Raw genomic sequence first — 6,000 nt, 5'->3', positions numbered from 1 at the left:
GAATATTCCACCCCAATAGTGCCCCACTTGGCCAAAAAAAAGGAAGAAGAGAGGGATATTTTCAATGTCTTCTCTGGGGCAGGCTTGACCACTATAATGGTAAAAGCTAGCATTTATATATCAATATAAGGCATACCATCTTATTTGTTCCTCACAAAAACCTTGTGAGGTAGGTGCAGCTGTTTTCTCTATTTTGCAGATAAGGAAATTAAGGCTGAATGAGGAAGTTAAGTAACTTGTATGGGGTGAAACAGCTAGTCTGAAGCAGGATTCAAACTTACAATTTCTTGATTTCCAGTCCAACACTCTAGCCACAGCACAATGTGACTTGTCCTTTTCATGCTACTCATGCCTCTCTGAATTCTTCACATTTGTCCTTTTTCATGTAGGGGTAAAATTCCATAAACTGTTCCAATTTGGAGCAGTTAGGTAGCACAGTGTATATAGTGCTGGGCCTGGAGCCAGGAAAACTCATCTTCCTGAATTCAAATCCAGTCTCAGACACTTAACCCTGTTTGCCTCAGTTTACTCACCTGTAAAATGAGCTGGAGAAGGAAATGAAAGAAGGCTTGAATTCATTCGAGGCAGGACCCGAATTCTGCCCTTGAATTTCGGGGTTCCTACCACCCACAGACCTCAACAAAATGACTGAACAACAAAGTCCAATCTGACAATTAGATTGTATCCACTTCAAATTAGATTTTTCTCTTTGGTCTGTTGTATATACTAAACTATAAGAAAATAAAAATGACACAGACTGTTCAAAATTTGTTTAGCCATTACCTAACCAACATCTACTTTGTTTTCAAACCTTTGTATGAAGAGGGTAATAAGGGAGTGTCATACCTCATCTCATCAGCCACACTTGGGCCTTCCTGGAGTATGATTGGAGTTCAGCCTATGTCCTGGAGCCTTTGAGTGGGCCTCCACAAGGGGATGTGTAGGCACCCCAAACATAAGCCCAGGCTCCTAGCTCAAGGATTTGTACAATCGGAGGCACTTAATTGATTCCTCAGTCACTGGGGGCTGTGTCAAAGATGATCAGAAGTCCGACCTTCTGCTGACTCCATGTGATTTTTCCAGGTCAGGGAGCTCTACCTAGAATAGTACCATAAAGGCAGTGGACTGTATATGTCCCTGGAGAGGTTGGGCTCACCAGAAGAAAGGGTTGTTTCACTTTCTAACAACTACAAGTACATGGTCCTGTGTGTAGTACTGAGTGGGTATGGGATTTGGATTCTTCCCCCTTTGAACTTTCCCATGAATTCCAGGAAACCAGCCCCTGAACTAGGCATCAGGCAAATAATCCTTTTAAGTGCCCTTTCATTGTGGCCCTCACCCTAGACTTCCGCTCCTTAATTCCATCTAGACCCACTCCTTGACCACAATATGTCATTGTCCATTTTGCCCCCATTAGATTGCTCAGATTTCTTAAGAGTCCACCCACCTTGTCAATACCAGCTTCACAAATAGGGCTGGTTCTTAAAAGTTCCACCCACTTTTATTGGCTAAGCAATAAACCTTGTCTCTGACTGAAAGAAGGCTTGAGTAGAATTCTTTCCTGCCTTTTGCCCTTGAATTTCAGGGTTCCCAGCACCCCTAGACCAAAACAGTACATGGGTCCCTGGGAAAAGTGGATAGCTACTAGAAAGAAAAGAAAGCAATAGTTCTAGTTCAAATTCTTTGTGTTTTGCTGGTTAAAATAAAGTTTGTCTTGTATTTTTTTTAATAAGCTTGTGCTTACTTGGGAGTAGAGGGCTCTCTTTTATAAAAAAAGATGTAGACATGAGCCAGTCCCTGATAATCCCAGAAAAAACCCGGGTAGAAGATTTTCAAGAAAATTAAATTAAAGAGATATTAATGAAAATTCCCCAAGATGGAACCAAATCCATACAAGCCTAGAACTTTAGTACTGAGCTATGGTTTACATCAACAATTTTTGGATACTGTCATCCAGCTTCTTATACATACTGTGTTTCTTTAAAGTTCTAATACCAGTCAAAGATCATCCAAATAAAGTCAACATATATTTAGAAATTCAATTATTTCAATTCAGAGTGAAGCATGGGAGAATGATAAAAAATACATAGGAATATGGAGGTTCAGGATTTAGTATGAAATAGGCCAATGGCGACAAAGCTTCAAACCTGTGTATCATGAATACTTTCTTTAAGAAGGAAGTTGGGTCTGAATACAGACTAAAGCATGCTTTTTCATTTTATTATTATTTTTGAATTTTTTCAGTCTGTTTTCTTTCACAACATGGCTAATATGACTGCATATGTATAATCTATACCAAATTGCTTAGCTTCTCAAGGAGTCAGGAGGAAGAGAACTTGAAACTCAAAATTTTTTTAAAATGTTAATTTTTTTTTGTTTATATGTAATTGAGAAAAAAATAAAAAGAAGTGGAGCATGAAAAAAATTTTTAAAAAGAAGAAGAAAGTTGGAAGGCACCAGATGTGGCAAATACCAAACAACATCAGGAAAATCAATAGGATTGATTTTTTTATTAATTATTGAAAAGTCAGTAGGATCAAAAATCCTGTCAATTGAAATTATTACATTTCAATAGAAAGGAATTAACTGGTTAACAAAGTGAGAATCATTCCAGAAAGAACTATCCATCAGCTCATCAACTGACTAGAGTACAAAATTAACACCAGATTAGACAAAAAGATTAAGATGAAAATATTAGAAGAATGCACTGAGAATAATTATCATAGCTCCATTTAAACAGGATGTTAATTCTGAAAAAAAAGGGGGGAGGAATGATAAAGACTTTAACTCTGTGACCATTTCCCAGAGAAAAATGACTAATATAAAACAACTTCCTTTCAGTATCAGTCAATAAACATTTATTAAGCACCTGCTCCGTGGCAGGCTCTGTGCTAAGCGCTGGGGCAAAGGTGGGGAACCTTTGATCTCAAGGCCACAAGTGGCACTCTAGGTCCTTGGGTGTGGCCTTTTGACTGAGTCCAAGTTTTACAGAACAAATCCTTTTATTAAAGGGATTTGTTCTGTGAAGTTTAGATGCAGTCAAAGGGCCCCATTTTAGGACCTGGAGTGCCACCACAGCCTCAAGGCCAAAGGTTCCCCACCCGTGGGCTGGGGTTACAAAAAAAGGCAAAAGACCGCCCCTGCCTTCAAGAAGCTAACAATGCAATGTGCAGAAAATATATGAAAAGAAGCAGAAAAGCAGAGGGTTGGAGGAAGAAGGTACCTAACCTGGGAGCATGGTGGAAAAGCTCAGAGAGCAGTACGGTAGGAAATGAAAAGATGGCAGACCTGGGCCCCTTCCTTAAGTGAAGTTTCTAGGAAGAGAACTCTCTTCCCAGAACCTCCTGTCAGAGGAGAGGAGGGGCCCCAGTGACAAAGGGCGCTGCTGAGGCGTGAGTTACACAGAGCTGATGTGACTTGCCGATGAAGAGCTTACCTGCAGCATGATGGAGTACAGGAGTGCAGCAACGTGGTAAATGAAATATACACTATTCGTTGATTTCTATAATTCTGAAGATATGGTCTGCGGTAGGAAGCAATCTGCAAAAGCCGCCTCCTATCCTCATCTTTTCATCAATGAAACACTTGATATACATCTAGATCATTCAAATGAAAATATCTATTAAAGAGAAAGAAGGCATAGGTCAGTAGTTGCTGATGTCCCTCACCCTTTTCTTGTTAACAGGAATGGCCAAACAAGTTGTGTGTGATACATGATTATGATGGAATACCAGTGTATTACAAGAAATTATGAGCCCAAGAAATTATGATCTTAGAAAAAAACGTGGATAGACTGGCACAAAATAATGAAGAACAAAGTGAGCAGAACCAAGAGAACATTGTATACAGTAACAATATTGTTTTAAGAGCAATTTTGCCATTTTGGCTATTATAAATACCGAAATTAACTACAAAGGATATATGAAGGAAGATGCTAACTCTATCCAGAGAAAGAACTGATAAATAAAAGTATGGTTGTATATATGTGTGCGTATGTATCTGTATATATATATGTATATATAGTATGTGTGTATATGTATGTATATATGTGTATATGTATATATACATATATATATATATATATATATATATATATATATATACACATATTTGTACCTAATGGTAGCCGTCTCTAGAGCAGGGTGAGGGGGAAGAAAAAAAGGAGGGGAAATAGAGAGTTACAGGATACATTTATTATATATTTCAAGGGAATAGCAAGTTGTATATAATAGAATGCAATTTCATATACAATCACCTTTTTTTCTATTCTATCATGTTATGGAAATGCTTTAAGTTCAAAATAAAATAAAATTTTTTAAAAAGACTTTTTTCCCATTCAGGAGATTAATTTCTCTTTTAAGATATCTTAAAAATAGATTCCTACATGCCTTTAAAATGGCTTCACCTTCAGTAGGACCTGAGTTCAAATCCGGCCTCATACACTTGACACTTACTATCTGTGTGACCCTGGAGAAGTCACTTAACCCCGATTAACTCATCAAAAAGCAAAAATAAAATGAAATAAGATGGTGTCACCAGCAGAGATTTCTTATACCCCTGTGTGGTAAGGTACAGTCACTCTAGTGTAGTGTAGTTAGTAGCTAGAGGACTGTACTTGGTGTCAAGTAGACAAAGGTCTGATGCTGCCTCTGGTACTCACTAGCTGTTTAACCTTGAGTAAATCACATATCTTGATCTTCAGTTTCTTCGTAGGTAAAATTGGGATGATAGTACCTACAATACCTGTCCCACTGACTGGGATGAGGCTCAAATGGGATTAAGTGACTTGCCCAGGGTCACACAGCTAGTAAGTATTATATGTCTGAGCCCAGATTTAAACTCAGGTCCTCCTGACTCCAGGGCTGGTGCTCTATCCACTGCGCCACCTAGCTGCCCCTTCAAGTTATTATTAAATGACCCTTCCACTTCACACAGCACATTGGGTGCTGAGTCCAAACGTGGTATTTCTGTTGTGATCAATCATAAGAGTAGATATCTATAGCAATGTTAACATCGATGCTTTTTTTTTGCTTCCATTTGCTGTTCTAATTTCATCTATAAATGCTCTAACTTTGGTTGTATCTCTCCCCAAGCTTTCTTCACACTTTTTACTCTATTTTTCACTGTTTTGTGAAGCGATACTGCTTAGGGCCTTCCATCTTCATTCTCTGTGATGACTAAGTACTTGAAACCAATGTTACCTTGGTTTCCATAGCTCTTTGCTTGGCAAGGACACCACATTTCTTGACTGAAGTGGTGTGTGGGCTCTTCGACATACTCACTGTGACATCTCTTTTTTTTTAATCAGTTAAACTTCTCTAACAAATTATGAAAGGGGTAAGAGGAAACGGAATAAGCATTTTTTATATTTTAATTTTTAGTTTTCAACATTCAATTCCACAAGATTTTGAGTTCCAAATTTTCTCCCCATCTTATCCCTCCCCCCACCCCAAGATGGCATGTATTCTGTATACCCCTTCCCCTAATCTGACCTCCCTTCTATCTCACCCCCTCCCTTCTCTTATCCCCTTCCCCTTCTATTTTCCTGTAGGGCAGGATAGATTTCTATACCCCATTTCCTGCATATCTTGGAATATGCATTTATTAAGCACCAACCACATTTCAGGAATTGTGCTAAGTGCTTTACAAATATTGCCTCATTTGGTCCTCATAACCTGGGAGGTAGATGCTATTACGGTCCCCATTTGACAGTTCAGTTCCTTCAAAGGTGAGCTCAGATGGCCACTTCCTCTACTTAGCTTTCCCTGACTCATCCCCAAAACTGATTGTGTTCTTTTCCCCTAGCTATTCCTAGCACACCTTGTATGTTCTATCCTTTGCCCTTATCAGTCCCTACCTTGTTTATTCTTAAACATAAATGTTATATCACTTCCACTAGGAAGCAAACTCCTCTAGATTGAACCAGTTTTTGCCATTTAAAAATATCTGAAAATAAATAAATGAATGAATGAATGAATGAATGAATGAATGAATGAATGA

This window comes from Phascolarctos cinereus, unplaced genomic scaffold (assembly GCF_003287225.1).
Source record: "Phascolarctos cinereus isolate Bilbo 61053 unplaced genomic scaffold, phaCin_HiC Scaffold_2;HRSCAF=192, whole genome shotgun sequence".
Classification (NCBI taxonomy): Eukaryota; Metazoa; Chordata; class Mammalia; order Diprotodontia; family Phascolarctidae; genus Phascolarctos; species Phascolarctos cinereus.
This window is presented reverse-complemented; position numbering follows the sequence as displayed.